The 18,232-nt window shown below is 45.1% G+C and overlaps 1 long non-coding RNA gene across 1 annotated transcript in view; it reads left to right on the plus strand.

Annotated features, from left to right (window-relative positions):
* The window catches only part of LOC137350847 (uncharacterized), a 37,069-nt gene that overhangs the window by 11,031 nt on the left and 7,806 nt on the right, over positions 1–18,232 (plus strand). Inside the window, exon 2 of the long non-coding RNA XR_010969486.1 lies at positions 2,968–3,080. This is a non-coding gene — a long non-coding RNA (uncharacterized lncRNA). The remainder of the gene's footprint in view (positions 1–2,967; positions 3,081–18,232) is intronic.

Genomic DNA, 18,232 nt, shown 5'->3' on the forward strand with positions numbered 1-18,232 from the left:
GAAGTAAATCCTGGTTAATTAAAGGGAGCAGTATTTTCAACATTATCACTCAACATGTCCTGCCACCTTCAAAGGTTTCTTTACGTACACCCCCAGGTCTCACTATTCCTGTACCCCCTTTAAAATTGCACCATTTTGTTTCTATTGCCTTTCCTCATTCTTCCTTCCAAAATGTATCACTTCACGCTTCCCCACACTAAATTTCATCTGACATGTGTTTGCCCATTTCACCATGTCTTACTGAAATCTGTTACTATTTTCGTCACTGTTTACTACTTTTACAAGTTTCGTGCCATTTGCAAATTTCAAAATTATGTCTTCTGTACCCAAGTCCATGTCAGTAATCGATCTCAAAAAGACCAATGGTCCTGATGCCGAATGCTGTGGCACCCCACTGTATACCTCCCTCCAGACTGAAAAACAATCGTTCACCATTACTCTCTACTTTCTGTCCCTACACGAGTTTTGTGTCCACACTGCCACTGCTCCTTAATCCATGGACTTTACTTTTACCAACAAGCCTATTATGTGATATTTGATGAAATGCCTTTTGAAAGTCTGTAGTTACCACATCAACCATACTACCCTCATTAACCCTCTCTGTTACTTCATCAATGAACTCAATTTAATTAATCCAACATGATTTGCCTTTGACTAATCAGTGCTGAGTATCATTGATTACCGATGTTTTTCCAAGTGATAATTAATTTTGTCTCTGATTATTCTCTAAAAATGTTTCCATCATCAATGTTAGGCCAACTGGCCTCGAGTTACCTAATTTCTCCTGCTCTTCTTTTTGCCAGAAGGCGGAAAGAATTTTCTTTTTTTAAGGTCATCAAATGTCACAAAGAATCTTTGGACCGAAATTCCTTCTGTTGATTACTTTTGTAAAAATAATTAGGGTGAGTGCAGGATTCCCAGCATTTTACTAAGCTCAGCAAGAAAAATGGCAGCACATTTGTATATTTTGTGCAGCATTACTCACCAATGGATTGCTTGCCCGTTTCTCAAAATGTTACATGTACATTCTGTTCAATGGCTGAACTATGCTGCTCACTTAGAAGCAGCCAGAGTGCTCCTTAAAGCAACACAAGCTGTCAGTCAGTTGAAGCTCTCAGCATATCACTTCACAGGGATGATATTCCAAACTATAAAGGGCACAAATCCCAAACTCCTGGGAAAAATCCTGACCACTTTCAAAGGAAGTGAAAATATCACTGTAAAGAAATCTTCTGGTAAAGCTCATTAGCAAAACGGTCAACTGAACATTCTCGCTCTCTTTCTCTCACACTTTCTCTCCTCACTTTCTTTCCCATGTTCAGTTATGGGGGATTTTCTATCTACAATCATGAATAACTTGTGAAGGGCAAAAGCCAATTATTTTTAGTTAATGTGAATTGTAACAACCTCCTTCTTCTTGATTGCTGACAAGGTTTTACCTGGTCCAGGTACACTGCACTTGCTCTGCAGATGAGCACTTCAACTATAAAGGGAAGTGTTCCCTCCCCAGGCTGTGAATTGTGGACTGACGAGAACTTGAAAGTATTTCCCCTTTTCAAAGAAAAGATATACACTGTGCTCAATTGAAAGGGAATTATTTCTGCAGTGGGTAAGTCGGAACAAATTCAAGTAAATATTTGGCTGACTAATTCCCAGAAACGTGATGCAGACATGTCAACCTGTCAATGCTTGGATGCTGCTCTGGGCAAGGGGAAATATAATGATTGCATTTGAGAACTGGGTTCGGAACCATTAGCTTGCCTTGGAACTGCTTCTCCTGAGGGTGGTGTAGCGCTGCTGTCTCTAGAGTGTAGGTGAGGTTTTCAGGTACTAGAAGGAGATCCCAGTGAACCTGAAAACTACCAAATAATATTACTGATATGGGAAGTTCTTGAGATTGTTGTGTCACACAGCAGTTGGATGCTTTGGAGACCTACAGAGGAATCAGGAGGAATGTTTAGGGCAAATTATGGCATATATGAAATCATTGAGCCACATAAGATTTAGGAAAATGGCATTACATTGCTTCCATCAATGTTAGTAATGTTTACGATCTCACACAGCCCTCTTGAATAAACTGGAAATTATGGGAACACATGGTGTTAAGACCAGGTGAGACGGGGTCTCGGGGTTCCCTCTCAGCCTTTGCCTGGTTTAACCATAACAGGGCTTAATTTTAGAAACATCGTGTTTTTAGCTCCCCCTCAGTGAATCCTTGTTCATTGCTCCAACTGTAAGGCAAGGAAAACAGACAGGTTTCTTTAGATTTAAGCAAGAAAGGTAGAAGTTTATTAATCTTAAACTCCAATCCGGTTAACGACTACGAATATGCGATGCGACCACTCTAGCAGGCATACAGGATAAACACACATGCAGATAGAGACAGAATAAAGGAGAAAAGTTTGAGGCAATATCTGTTCGTTATCACTGTCCTTTGCTTTCAATGTGGAGTCTTTGGTTGCCGGTAAGTCCTGCTATTTGTTGGGTCCCAGTTCACGCTTCAAGTTGTTTCGATATAGGAGTCCTTTCTCTCTTGAGGTTTACATGTCTTCCGTGGGTCCAGTGGCTTGGGAGAAAGCGAGAGAGAGACAGCCACGAGAGAGACTTGCTTGTTCCAGCTTCAGTTGCAAACTGCCATCTGTTCCTTTCTATGTGGCACAATTCAACTCCAAGTTGGCCAGCAGGTCAGTCATGTGACTAACTGGCTTAACCACCATTTGTTGATTGTATCATCTTAGCATTCCTTGGAATGCACTTCCTTACAGCTTCAATGTCTGGTGATCAAAATACCATTTGGGTTAATTGGCCCAGGGAGTAGTCTTCTGTCTCCACAAGCACTGTCTCTTAGTATGCAAATATGCTCCAGTCAAAGATCTGGTAATCTCATTAACAAGTCATTTCTTCCCTCCAGCAACAGTTTAAAATCAATGTTCAGATGACAAAATTAATATGCCTCATTCTTGGCAGGTGGGAGGTCTGCATCACAATGGACAAATCTCAGATCTTGGCTGGATCCAGTAAACTAAGGTCAAGACCCATATGCAGCAAGATGGATTGAACATATCTCTCACTAAAAACGAGTGAGTTAATTCAATTCTGAGTCTTTATCATGATTGTTTAGCTAGTAATGTCAGGCATGGTTTTGAACTAGCTGTTCTGGACATTTCTAAAGGAATTGTGGTACTCCATTTTGCAAATAATAATGCTGTGTTGGTAATTCACCTAGGGACCTAGTATAAACTTGGTTTTAGGCCTGTTTTCCTCTGGCCTCGACTTGGAGGCCTAATGCAGGCCCAAAAGTGGGCCTTAGGCCTCATTAATATTACGTGAGCGCCTACTGAGTTTCTGCTGCACCTCCACTCGCAGCTTTCCCACTTCAAGAAAATGAATATTGGGCCATTGCCTCACCAGCAGCAACCTGAAGTTAAGTCCCGGATGAGGGATAAAATATCATAGGAACACATGAAATAAGAGCAGGATTAGGCCATTCGGCCCCTTGAGTGTGCTCCACCATTCAACTAGATCATGGTTGATCTTTTACCTCAACACCATTTTCTCACACTATCCCCATATCCCTTGATATCTTTAATTTCTAGAAATCTATCAATCTCTATCTTGAACATACTCAACGACTGAGTCTTCACAGCCCTCTGGGGTTGAAAATTCCACAGATTCACTGCCGCCTGAGTGAATAAATTCCTCCTCATCTCAATCCTATGTGGCCTACCCCTTATTCTGAGACTGTGTGCCCTGGTTCAGGACACCCCAGACAGGGAAAATCATCCTTTCTGCATCAGCCCTGTCGAGCGCTGTAACCAATGTAAAGGGGGTTTGCAGGAGTAATGTGGAGTCAGGGGACACTCCTGCTCCTCCTGGCTTCATAGCAACAATTTAAAATTATCTGTATATATTTAGTAAATCTTCCTGGTGCCATTTCAACTCCTCTCTATCCACTTTTATTAAGGGCCTAAAATCGGCCCCTTTTACATATGTGAGGTGCCAAATGCCTCTTTTATTAATCCACCAGAGATGCCTGAAATAGGGTCATTGACCTGAAACATTAACTCTGCTTCTCTCTCCACAGATGCTGCCAGACCTGCTGAGTATTTCCAGCATTACTTGTTTTTATTTCAGATTTCCAGAATCTGCAGTATTTTGATATTATTATAGAGATGCCTGAAAAGTGGCCTGACCCAATATCAAGGCCAGACATCTTTCAAGTGTGCTTTGGCAGAGGACCGTAGTCCCCAAAATTAGATTTTGTAGTGCCCATTTTGTTGTGTCAGAGCAAAATGGGCACAAAGAGGTCCAATTTCTAACTCGCTGTCTTGAACTCTGGGATAAACCAAGTCCGACAATGGTTGCATGTTTTGTTTGTCTGCTGCCACCTTTGTATATCCGATTAGTCTATCTAGGAGAGATCACTGAGTCTTCAGTAATTTTAACATTAATTCATTTATTACATTTAAATATATCTCTCTCTTTGGCCTCCTTGTCTCGAGAGACAATGGGTAAGCGCCTGGAGGTGGTCAGTGGCTTGTGAAGCAGTGCCTGGAGTGGCTATAAAGGCCAATTCTAGAGTGACAGACTCTTCCACAGGTGCTACAGATAAAATTGGTTGTCGGGGCTGTTATTCAGTTGGCTCTCCCCTTGCGCTTCTGTCTTTTTTCCTGCCAACTGCTAAGTCTCTTCGACTCGCCACACTTTAGCCCCGCCTTTATGGCTGCCTGCCAGCTCTAATGATCACTGGCAACTGACTCCCATGACGTGATCAATGTCACAGGACTTCATGTCGTGTTTGCAGACATCTTTAAAGCGGAGCCATGGACGGCCGGTGGGTCTGATACCAGTGGCGAGCTCGCTGTACAATGTGTCCTTGGGGATCCTGCCATCTTCCATGGTGGCTCACATGGCCAAGCCATCTCAAGCGCTGCTGGCTTAGTAGGGTGTATATGCTGGGGATGTTGGCCACCTCAAGGACTTCTGTGTTGGAGATACGGTCCTGCCACCTGATGCCAAGGATTCTCCGGAGGCAGCAAAGATGGAATGAATTGAGACGTCGCTCTTGGCTGACATACATTGTCCAGGCCTCGCTGCGTACAGCAAGGTACTGAGGACACAGGCTTGATACACTCGGACTTTTGTGTTCCGTGTCAGTGCGCCATTTTCTCACACTCCCTTGGCCAGTCTGGACATAGCATTGGAAGCCTTTCCCATGCGCTTGTTGATTTCTGCATCGAGAGACAGGTTACTGGTGATAGTTGAGCCTAGGTAGGTGAACTCTTGCACCACTTCCAGAGGAGGTCAATGCACATCTTAAGGCACTATATCCAGTTCCTTGGGGTTAGACTGCTGGCATTGACCAGGACAGCTATCTGCTCCCATTGCCTCTGCTGTGCCAATCTGGAGGTCCTCCTGGCTCCCTGTGGAAGAGGATTTTCTTCTCCTGTCCACCCCCTGTACTAAGACCTCAAATGCAGCGTTGGAGAACCTTGGCGCCTACCCTCTGCCATGCTGTTCTATTCTTGTCTCTTTTTCAGGGGAAGCTAACAGCTAGAATGACTTCCAGCACTCGCTCCAGTCAAAATGCACCTCCCCTTTAAGAGGTGCAGGCTGACTTTATGTAGTGCAGGCTAGCTTGAACTCCAGCTGGCATTCCACGATTTTGCACCTTTACTCAACACCGTGCTTAGCACTGGCTTCATGCTGCATTCATTTAAGTGAACAGTCAGTACAAAGTTTGTGTGCTGCCTACATTGGAAGCAACAGGCATGGGTTAATTGCACATTGCGATCTTTGCGTCTGTTTTCTGGCCTTAGCAAATTTTGTGGCCGCAGAGGCTAAACCAGGACATATAAATTAGATTTAAATCATGTGCAGAAAGTGAAATAAAGTGAAGGAAAAGAATAAAAGCAAAATACTGCGGATGCTGGAAATCTGAAACAAAAACAAGAAATGCTGGAATCACTCAGCAGGTCTGGCAGCATCTGTGGAAAGAGAAGCAGAGTTAACGTTTCGGGTCAGTGACCCTTCTTCGGAACTTCTTCGGAGTTCCGAAGAAGGGTCACTGACCCGAAACGTTAACTCTGCTTCTCTTTCCACAGATGCTGCCAGACCTGCTGAGTGATTCCAGCATTTCTTGTTTTTGTTGAAGGAAAAGAAGATGGGATTAAGACACAGAGAAAAAAGAGACAAAAAGAAAAACGTATACATATTTTTTTGAATCTCCAACACTAATTTCTAAAGGAATGAGACTCCACAATTGCGAAATTAATTTTCAGTGGCAGGTTGTTTGGTAGTCGTTATGACTTATCATGCCATTGAAAAGTCACTAACCCTATGCACCAGCCCTAACTTTCTCGGCTGTGTTTATTGGGTAACGCGAAGTACAGCAACTTCACACACTTACATGGATTTCAATGCCGAGTCTATCAACAAGATATTGTTATAGTACAGCATGTGTGACTGCAGGGTAACCACAACAGCAACCTTTGATTTCTGTGTTTCACTGCACAGGTGTGGACTCTGAAAGTTTCTCCATAATAACTGATGAGCGGTGTTCGCCTCACCCCATTATTCTTAACGTAAAACTTTGACCATAGAGTGATACAGCATTGAAACAGGCCCTTTGGCCCACAAATTCCGTGCTGACCATCAACCACCCATTTTATACTAATCCTACATTAATTCCATTCCATATCCCCACAATTCTCCTACCACCTACCTACACTAGGGGCAATTTACAATGGCCAATTTACCTATCGACCTACAAGTCTTTGGCTGTGGGAGGAAACCAGAGCACCTGGTAGAAATCCACACAGTCACAGAGAGAACTTGCAAACTCCACACAGGCAGTACCCAGAACTGAACCCGGGTTGCTGCATCTGTGAGGCCACAGTGCTAACCACTGCGCCGCCCTATGATTTGTACTACCAGCTGAGAGTATCTCATATTATGTCACCTTTTTTACAGATGGTGTTACTATATTAAGTTTACTTTCAGATGGATTGCTAATTGTCTTTTTAAAATGTTAATTTAGTCTCAGTCAAATTTTTGTTATGTTGGCAAAACGCAGAATACACTGATACCAATACTGGAAATTAGACATGGAGCATGAAGATCACCTTGTTTAATGTTAACAGAGCATGTCCAGCTCACGGTTTCATTCAGCAAATGGAGTAATTACAGGCTTTCACAGAGCAGCCCATATTATGGAATTATTATTATAGGTCAAAGTTTTAAGGGGAAAAGATCCACGTGATACACCACGGGAAAGTACTGAATAATCATAGCTCTAATGTAAAAAAGTATCAGTTCAGCTCAGTTGATAGAAATTCTCATTTCTGAGTTTGGCGATTGCAGCTGCAAGCCACAATTTTGACCTAACTTGACCAGTAGGAAACTGACACAATCAGATCGGCTGCCATTTCATTGTCCATTGAAGTGAAAGTATAATCAGACACCATATGAATTGGGCAGCCGACTTGATCATGTCTGTTTCAGAATGGGCAAATTAGGTTAAAATTAACCCAGGACTGGAGCACGGAGGCTTGAGTTTCCTCATTGTGATTTCCACCTTGATTTTAAGAAAATCCTTTAAGTGTGGAGTTTGCAAGTTCTCCCTGTGTCTGCGTGGGTTTTCTCCGGGTGCTCCGGTTTCCTCCCACAAGCCAAAAGACTTGCAGGTTGATAGGTAAATTGGCCATTATAAATTGTCACTAGTATAGGTAGGTGGTAGGGCAATATAGGAACAGGTGGGGATGTTTGGTAGGAATATGGGATGAGTGTAGGATTAGTATAAATGGGTGGTTGATGTTCGGCACAGACTCGGTGGGCCGAAGGGCCTGTTTCAGTGCTGTATCTCTAATCTAATCTAATCTAATCTAAAATCAGTGCACTTGCCAATGGATAGCAGATGGAGTTACATGCATGTTTCCTGGGTAAGCTCAAGTGCAGAAGTGCTCCTCCCAGCCCCTCAAAGAAGCTTTCAGCCTCACACAGTCCCATTCACCGGCCCCACATCCCAAAGACAATCTGATCTCCAGCCTTCCCCAGCCCTCCCAATCGTGGGCCTCTCCCTGCTCCCGATTGCTGACTTCCCACCACCTCCTGATTGCCATCCTTCTCCATGGCCCAATTATCCCACCCTCCCAACTGCCTTCCTCCCTCCACCTCCCTCCTCCCGATCACTGATCTCACTCCCAATTGCTGTTCTCTCCCCCGCCTGAGTGTTAATTCCCCCTCCCACCACACCACCGCCCCCCCACACCCCCCACTGCAGCATAATGTTAATGTGGTTCTGCTGTGCAGATTGGCACGACCTCAGCCATTTTCAGACTCACCCCACCCTCCCCACCTCCCCTTAAATAGCGGGGCCAAGGTTTCAGGTCGATGCCTGTTCCTCAGAACTGAAAGATGTTAGAGATGAACAACTTGTAACCACAAATTTCAATGTCTTTAATATGACAAAAATTAAAGCAGTTCTAAAACAGATCCAAGCAAAGAATGTTCTTCATCTAGCGCGAATTGCAAACAGTTTGTGACTGCACCTTATGCAGGCCTGCTTGACTGAGGCCATCTTCTTAGTAAGGTTCAACGTGCTTTAATAGAGTTCTATGAATGAATTGTTTATTGCAAAGTTCATATGTGCCTTGACTGTTCACTTATTTTGTAACTGGTCACTTGTATAGTGAAGGGTTTGGATCTCACTATTTATGTATCCTGGTTGTAAGTGTTCTTTGTCCCTTATGATAAATGGTGTCCTGTTGCTTGTTTCGTCAAGGTTGGATTTTCACTTTAATTTTCTGGTCTGTCATTCTTTGAGATCACAGTCCCATGGGGAACAGTTCACCTCACTGGTTCAGCCTTACTCACATGCTGGGAGAAAGTTGGCCTTGCATTTTAGGTGGCCAGAATTGACATGTGCTTGGGTTGGCATTGCCTTCTGGAAGGCTACGGGCCAAGTGCTGGAAAATGGGATTAGAATAGACAGGTGCTTGATGGCTGGCATGGACACGATGGGCTGAAGGGCCTGTTTCTGTGCTGTATAACTCTGTGAGTGTGACTCTATGACTCTGTCCTATCTGAAAACAAAGGAGAAGATGGGCTCTCAGAAGACGGGCTGTGCTCTGATGATGGAGAAAATCAGTTGCTGTACACTTCTGCTAAGAGCCACACGATGACTTCTCTGGCAGCTCAAAGTGATGACATGTCTGACTGTGCATTATCTCTTGGCTCCAGGACCTGCAGCTTAGGATCTTCTGGTTCCGTGGGCTCCTTGTCAGGGACATCCATGCTCAGCCCATCCCGCAAGGTGGAACTGTGCAGTGCGCAGCAGTCCACAATAATTTTTGCCACCTTATCTGGTACACACTATAGGAGATGCCTGGAGCTGTACAGCATTTGATGCAGCCTTTCAGAGCCCCAGTGGTACTTTCCATTACCATATTAATCAATGCATGGTTGTAATGCTGCTCTACTGCATCATGCATCACTTGAAGCTGTGTCAGCAGCCATGGCACCAGGATCCAACTATTGACTCACCTGTCCGCACTGCGGAACTGGGCAATGGTGGAATGGTGAAGGATAAAGGCATCCTGGCAGCTCCCTGCATGCTACACATTAAGGTGTTGCCCAGGGCTCAGTTGGTAGCACTCTCGCCTCAGAAAGTTGTGGGTTCAAGTTCCACTCTCTGGACTTAAGCACAAAATCTTGGCTGACACTCCAGCGCAGTACTGTGGCAGTGTTACAGTGGCTAGGGTGTTGTCTTTAGGATGAACTGAAAAATTAAAGCTATCCTACTAGCTGATGTGGCGCCCATTGTTATAATTTGGTTCACACAGGTCCATTCAATGAATTTGTACATCATACACCAAAGATCAAGCATTCTGCTGCAAGAAGGGTCCAGCGTGAATGTGATTTAAAGGTACTCAACTTGCAGGTGGGGTGAATTTGAAGAACTTCTGCTATTGCAAAGTCTCTGGAAGTACTCTGGAATGTTTTTGGAGGTGTTGTGGTGAGTTGCTGGATTTGACAGGGAGTGTTGCTGCATTCTTACTGGAAGGGCAGAGAATTTGGTGGCCTGTCCACACAAAGGCTGCAACAGGTATGGGGGCTGCAGTTGCAGTGCCTCTGGGTCTGAAGCACCACAGGGAGATGGAACAGAGGCGATGGAGAGGGCAAGCTCTGTGCGATGCCTTCTGCCGGTTTGGAGCTGGACTCCTTCATGCTCCTTGACCATGACAGGACACTGTCTGGCAGACCTGTCAACACACACATCCATCCATCAGTGCTCTCCTGTATGTTGCCTCATTGAGTTCCTCACCTGAGCCCCTTGCAGCAGAACTCATCTGCGACCTTACCCTCTGATGAGCTGGCAAACCAGCCATCCTTTCCCCCTGGTCTGACTGCAACTCACTTGTACCACATGCTGATCACAATTCTACTTGCCTCAATACCAGCCTCTGGCATGTGCAGTGCCAGTATCTGAGCTGGTGGCTGCAAGTGTCAGATAAAGTGACAGGGCAGAAAATCAGAAGGGGAGAGTTGGGATGAGGGGAGGGGTTTAGGGTGGAGAGCAAGAAGCCTATGGTCACATGATCAGCAGCTTGCTCATCATGCCAGACAGCAGAATGAGGGTGAGCTGAGGGTTGAGAAGGGGCATAAAGCAGGAACATACCATCGTTCTCAATGTTCTCAGCGATGCTGGATGCCACGGCTCTGTTGCAGCCAGTCCCATGATCCTTAAGACTCAGGACATGCCCTTATTCCCCACCAGCTCTGCCCTGTGCTCCTTTCTATTGTGTGTCAACTTGTCTTGCAAGAGAGAGGGCGGAATGTCAGAGGTTGTGTAGCACTGTGTTTGGGTGATGTGCCTGTCATTGCTGAATAGCTGGAGGTATGTGGAAACAGTGAGAGGTGGGTACGAGGCTGGCAGCATTGGAATGCGTGTGATGGTGAGATGGAGCATCTGGATGTTAGGCCTCAGTTCTGCATGCCAGGAGCTGGTGCTGGGTGAGTGATGTGGGTGTGGTGCATTGAGCAGCAGGAGAGTTTGGTGATGCGATGAGTAGGAGATGTCATGTGAAGATGTTGACCATGTGCAAAATCATTAGGCTTCTTGTGGCACTGCTACTAGGCCCTCAGGTCCAGGTGCCAGAAATTGATCTCCCTGGCCTCATGCTCCCACTGCCTTCTGCGATTGTTCTGAGGGCCTCCTGGCTCCCTGTGGAAATATGGTGTCTCTCCTCTGGTCCTCTTCCACCACTGAGGTCTCCAACACCACATCCGTGACCCTGGAATCCTCTCTCTGCCCTGGTGTTCCACTTTCCTTGTTTAGAATTGCAACAATAGTATTTAGTAGCAGCATCCTGAAATTCAGTGCAGCTTTCCTTGAAGAGGGACAGATGCCTTTAAGAGCCGAAGGCTGTCCACAGCACATGCTTTCGGCACAACTCTGCTTGGCTTCTTGCTGCGTGAAGAGCCAGGCAGAGGCACAGAAACTGCTCAGCCCAATACTACTATTGGGTAAATGAGGTGGCAGCATCAAATTAATGTGCTGCCCAACTTCACCGGAACTGGCAAGGGCAGGTTGTGAACACCTGCACCTGAATAATGGGGCAAACTAATTTTTAGCTCATTATCTTTTCATTATTACATTGTAGGAGCTTGCTGTGAGCAAATTGTCTGCCACCTTTCCTACAGTACAATAGTGAATACACATCAATGGTACTTCATTAGCTGTAAAATGTTTTGGATGTCCTAAGGTTGTGAAAGGCGTCATATAAATGTCGAACAATGAGACTCTGGCCTGAATTTTCCCATCCCTGGGGTGGTGGTCGAGGAGGCGGGGAGGCCAGAAAGATTGTGGGGAGCTGCGGCGTGGAAATTTCCCAGCAGTGGGTGGGGAGCTAAATCGGCTGCCAGCCCAGCGGAGGCGAGCAATCAATTGAATACATTAAGGCACCATTTAGGAATGGTTTTGCACGCTTGCTGGTATTTTGCTGGTGGTGCTTTATGGAGGCAGCCTCCCTGTGTCAGTCTGGGGAGCCATTGGAGCTGGAGGCTCCATCCTCCAAAGAGGGGGCTCCCAGCAGGAAAGGATAGAGTCCCAATGCTGCCACCACAAGGGTTTGTCCTCTGATCGGAGGGGCCTGTCTGCTTGGCCTGTCTAAAATATTTCATTATTTGTATGCCTCTGAGGCTGCCTCCATGTTCTCCGAGTTTCCTCAGCAGCGCCCATCTCTCTTGGTGGGGCTATCGAGGCTCCAGAGCTGCCTGTCCAATCCTAGTGTGGAAGAAATATGCAGCCAAATTAGGGAGTTGAGTAAAAAACATTGAATAATATTCATGCAGGATGGGCACTTTCTGCACATGTAGTAGTCCAGGACATGGGCAGTGTCCTGGAGTCCTGTCGAACGTTCATCCTGTGCCTGGGAACTCCAGGACCCTGCCCATGTCCTGGACAACTACATGTGCAGAAAGTGCTACCAAATGCAAAATCTTGAGTGCTGAAGCTTGGAACTCGAGGAGCAGTTGGAGTCACTGAGGTTCATTTGCGAAAATGAGAGTTACGTGGATAGCACGTTTCAGGAGGTGGTCAACCTGCAGCTTAAGGGAGCGCAGGCAGAGAGGGACTGGGCGGCTGCCAGACAGACAAGAAGGACAAGGTAGGTAGTGCAAGAGACCCCAGAGGGCATCCCACTTTTTAACCAGTATTCAGTTCTGAGTACTGATGGAAGGACTGGACTGGGATGCATATCCTTGTAGGAGGTTTGCTCATGCTGCTTTGGATTGTTTAAACTAGAGTAGCAGGGGGATGGGAACCTGAGGGCAGTTTCAATAGGACAAATTCAGGGCAGGGAAAAGGAGGCAGAAAATTAGTGAGTGATTCTGAAAGACAGAAGAAGCAAAGTTAAAAAGTGTGCAGCACAGGAATTTGCTAGTGTTAAAAGGTATTTATTTAAAGCAAGGAGTAGAGCAAATAAAGCCAATGAGCTGAGGGCACAGGTAGACACAGGGCAGCATGATATCATTGCTATAACGGACACTTGGATTAAAGAGGGGCAAGAATGGCAGCTCAACATCCCTCGATATAGAGTTTTCAGGCAGTATAGAGAGGGGGATAAAAAGGAGGGGGTGTAGCATTATTTGTTAAAGAATCAATTACAGCTCTGAGGAGGGATGATATGCTAAATGAATCATCAAATGAGGCCATATGGGTTGAGCTCTGAAATAGAAAAGGGCCAGCCACATTACTAGGACTGTACTATAGACCCACAAATAGTGAGAGGGAGATAAAAAAAACAACTATGCAGGCAAATCTCTGAGTGCAAAAACAATAGGGCAATAATCGTTGGGGATTTCAATCTACCCTAATATTGACTGGGATACAATGTGAAGGGCGCAGAGGGCACAATATTCTTGAACAGCATTCAAGAGAACTTTTTTTAGCCAGCACATAACAAACCCAACAAGAGGGGGCGCAATTCTAGATTTAGTCTTAGGAAATGAAGCAGGGCAAGTGGATGAAGTAGCAGTGAGTGACCATTTTGGAGATAGTGACCATAATAGAGTTAGATTTAGCATTATTATGGAAAAGGACAATGATAGAACAGGAATAAAAGTTCTAAATTGGGGGAAGGCAAATTTTATGAAGCTGAAGAGGGAGGGTGAACAGCCAGTTGTTGTTGTGAACATAGGCACCAATGATATAGGTAAAAAACGGGATGAGGTCCTACAAGCAGAATTTAGGGAGTTAGGAGCCAAGTTAAAAAGTAGGACCTCAGAGGTAGTAATCTCAGGATTGCTACCAGTGCCACGTGATAGTCAGAGTAGAAATGAAAGAATAGTCAGGATGAATGGGTGGCTTGAGAGATGGTGCAGGAGGGAGGGGTTCAGATTTTTGGGACATTGGGACTGGCTCTGGGAGAGGTGGGACTATTACAAATCGGACGGTCTACACCTGGGCCGGACTGGAACCAATGTCCTTGGGGGTGCTTTTACTAACGCTGTTGGGGAGGGTTTAAACTAATGTGGCAGGAGGATGGGAACCAAATGAGGTCAGTGGACAGTAAGGAGGTTGTAACTAAAGCCTGTAAGGAAATAGATAATGAAGTCAGCGTGACTAAGGGGAAGAGTAGGCAGGGAGCAGATGATGAACACAAAGGGACTGGTGGTCTGAGGTGCATTTGTTTTAATGCAAGAAGTGTAGTAGGTAAGGCAGATGAACTTAGAGCTTGGATTAGTACCTGGGAGTATGATGTTATTGCTATTACTGAGACTTGGTTGAGGGAAGGGCATGATTGGCAACTAAATATCCCAGGATAGCGATGCTTCAGGCGGGATAGAGAGGGAGGTAAAAGGGGTGGAGGAGTTGCGTTACTGGTCAAAGAGGATATCACAGCTGTGCTGAAGGAGGGCACTATGGAGGACTCGAACAGTGGGGCAATATGGGCAGAACTCAGAAATAGAAAGGGTGCGGTAACAATGTTAGGGCTGTACTACAGGCCTCCCAACAGCGAGCGTGAGATAGAGGTACAAATATGTAAACAGATTATGGAAAGATGTAGGAGCAACAGGGTGGTGGTGATAGGAGATTTTAATTTTCCCAACATTGACTGGGATTCACTTAGTGTTAGAGGTCTAGATGGAGCAGAATTTGTAAGGAGCATCCAGGAGGGTTTTCTGGAGCAGTATGTAAATAGTCCAACTCTGGAAGGGGCCATACTGGACCTGGTGTTGGGGAATGAGCCCGGCCAGGTAGTTGAAGTTTCAGTAGGGGACTACTTTGGGAATAGGGATCACAATTCCGTAAGTTTTAGAATACTCATGGACAAAGACGAGAGTGGTCCTAAAGGAAGAGTGCTAAATTGGGGGAAGGCCAACTATACCAAAATTCAGCAGGAGCTGGGGAATGTAGATTGGGAGCAGCTGTTTGAAGGTAAATCCACATTTGATATGTGGGAGTCTTTTAAAGAGAGGTTGATTAGCGTGCAGGAGAGACATGTTCCTGTGAAAATGAGGGATAGAAATGGCAAGATTAGGGAACCATGGATGACAAGTGAAATTGTGAGACTAGCTAAGAGGAAAAAGGAAGCATACATAAGGTCAAGGAGGCTGAAGAAAGACGAAGCTTTGAAAGAATATCGGGAATGTAGGACCAATCTGAAACGAGGAAGTAAGAGGGCTAAAAGAGGTCATGAAATAGCTTTAGCAAACAGGGTTAAGGAAAATCCCAAAGCCTTTTATTCATATATAAGGAGCAAGAGGGTAACTAGAGAAAGGATTGGCCCACTCAAGGACAAAGGAGGAAAGTTATGCGTGGAGTCAGAGAAAATGGGTGAGATTCTAAATGAGTACTTTGCATCGGTATTCACCGAGGAGAGGGACATGACGGATGTTGAGGTTAGGGACAGATGTTTGATTACTCTAGGTCAAGTCGGCATAAGGAGGGAGGAAGTGTTGGGTATTCTAAAAGGCATTAAGGTGGACAAGTCGCCAGGTCTGGATGGGATCTATCCCAGGTTACTGAGGGAAGCGAGAGAGGAAATAGCTGGGGCCTTAACAGATACCTTTGCAGCATCCTTAAATATGGGTGAGGTCGCGGAGGACTGGAGAATTGCTAATGTTGTCCCCTTGTTTAAGAAGGGTAGCAAGGAAAATCCAGGTAATTATAGACTGGTGAGCCTGACGTCAGTGGTAGGGAAGCTGCTGGAGAAGATACTGAGGGATAAGATCTATTCCCATTTGGAAGAAAATGGGCTTATCAGTGATAGGCAACATGGTTTTGTGCAGGGAAGGTCTTGTCTTACCAACTTAATAGAATTCTTTGAGGAAGTGACAAAGTTGATTGATGAGGGAAGGGCTGTAGATGTCATATACATGGACTTCAGTAAGGCGTTTGATAAGGTTCCCCATGGTAGGCTGATGGAGAAAGTGAAGTCGCATGGGGTCCAGGGTGTACTAGCTAGATGGATAAAGAACTGGCTGGGCAACAGGAGACAGAGAGTAGCAGTGGAAGGTAGTTTCTCAAAATGGAGACGTGTGACCAGTGGTGTTCCACAGGGATCCGTGCTGGGACCACTGTTGTTTGTGATATACATAAATGATTTGGAGGAAAGTATAAGTGGTCTGTTTAGCAAGTTTGCAGACGACACTAAGATTGTTGGAGTCGCAGATAGTGAAGGGGACTGTCAGAGAATACAGCAGAATATAGATAGATTGGAGATTTGGGCAGATAAATGGCAGATGGAGTTCAATCAGGGCAAATGCGAGGTGATGCATTTTGGAAGATCCAATTCAAGAGTGAACTCTACAGTAAATGGAAAAGTCCTGGGGAAAATTGATGTGCAGAGAGATTTGGGTGTTCAGGTCCATTGTTCCCTGAAGGTGGCAACGCAGGTCAATAGAGTGGTCAAGAAGGCATACGGCATGCTTTCCTTCATTGGACGGGGTATTGAGTACAAGGGTTGGCAGGTCATGTTACAGTTGTATAAGACTTTGGTTCGGCCACATTTGGAATACTGCGTGCAGTTCTGGTCGCCACATTACCAAAAGGATGTAGATGCTTTGGAGAGGGTGCAGAGGAGGTTCACCAGGAAGTTGCCTGGTATGCAGGGCGCTAGCTATGAAGAGAGGTTGAGTAGATTAGGATTAATTTCATTAGAAAGACGGAGGTTGAGGGGGGACCTGATTGAGGTGTACAAAATCATGAGAGGTATAGACAGGGTGGATAGCAAGAAGCTTTTTCCCAGAGTGGGGGATTCAATTACTAGGGGTCACGAGTTCAAAGTGAGAGGGGAAAAGTTTAGGGGGGATATGCGTGGAAAGTTCTTTGCGCAGAGGGTGGTGGGTGCCTGGAACGTGTTGCCAGCGGAGGTGGTAGACGCGGTCACAATAGCGTCTTTTAAGATGTATCTAGACAGATACATGAATGGGCAGGAAGCAAAGAGATACAGACCCTTAGAAAATAGGCGACATGTTTAGATAGAGGATCTGGATCGGCGCAGGCTTGGAGGGCCGAAGGGCCTGTTCCTGTGCTGTAACTTTCTTTGTTCTTTCTTTGTTCTTTGAGAGGTGATTCGGCGAATGTAGACTTGATACAGCTACTGGAAGGAAAATCAGTGGCAAACCAGTGGGAAGCATTCAAAAGCGAGATTCTACAGGCACAGTTTAGACATGTCCCCACAAAGCAAAAGGGTGATACTGCTAAATCTAGAGCCCCCTGGTTATGTCGAAGCATACAGGGTAAGATAAAGAAGAAAAAGAATGCTTATAACAATCACAAAAACCTGAATACTTTAGAAAGCCTAGAGGAGTATAGAAAGTGCAGAGGTGAAGTAAAAAAGGAAATTAAGAAAGCAAAGAGAGGACTTGAAAAAATATTGGCAGGTAAAATCAAGGAAAACCCAAAGATGTTTTATCAGTACATTAAGAAGATACATTAATAAGGAAAAGGTAGGGCCTATCAGAGATGTACAAGGGAACTAATGTGTGGATGCAGAAGATGTGGAGTATTTTTCTCTGTCTTCACAAAGGAGAGGGATGATACAGATATTGTAGTTAAAGAGGAGGAGTGTGAAATATTAGATGTGATAAGCATAATGAAAGAGGAAGTAATAGAGGGTCTGACATCCTTGAAAGTGGATACATCACCAGGGCCAGATGAATTGTATCCCAGGCTGTTAAAGAAATAGCAGATGCTCTGAGGATCATCTTCAAATCCTCACTAGACACAGGCGAGGTACCAGAGGATTGGAGATCTGCAAATGTTGTACCATTGTTTAAAAAGGGTGCGAGGGATAGGCCAAATAATTATAGGCTGGTCAGTCTGACCTCGGTGTTGGGCAAATAAAGGAAACTACGAAGATATGAGGCGTGAGTTGGCTACGATAGATTGGGTAACTTTACGAAATAGGTTGACAGTGGCGAGGCAATGGATAATATTTAAAGAACGTGTGCATGAATTACAACAATTATTCATTCCTGTCTGGCACAAAAATAAAACCAGAACGGTGGCTCAACCGTGGCTTACAAAAGAAATTAGGGATAGTATTAGATCCAAAGAGGAGGCATATAAAATTGCCAGAAAAAGCACCAAGTCTGAGGATTGGGAGCAGTTTAGAATTAAGCGAAGGAGGACAAAGAGGTTGATTAAGCAGGGGAAAATAGTGTATGAGAGTAAACTTGTGGGGAACATAAAAACTGACTGTAAAAGCTTCTATAAATATGT

This window comes from Heterodontus francisci, chromosome 1 (genome assembly GCF_036365525.1).
Source record: "Heterodontus francisci isolate sHetFra1 chromosome 1, sHetFra1.hap1, whole genome shotgun sequence".
In the NCBI taxonomy this organism is placed as follows: Eukaryota; Metazoa; Chordata; class Chondrichthyes; order Heterodontiformes; family Heterodontidae; genus Heterodontus; species Heterodontus francisci.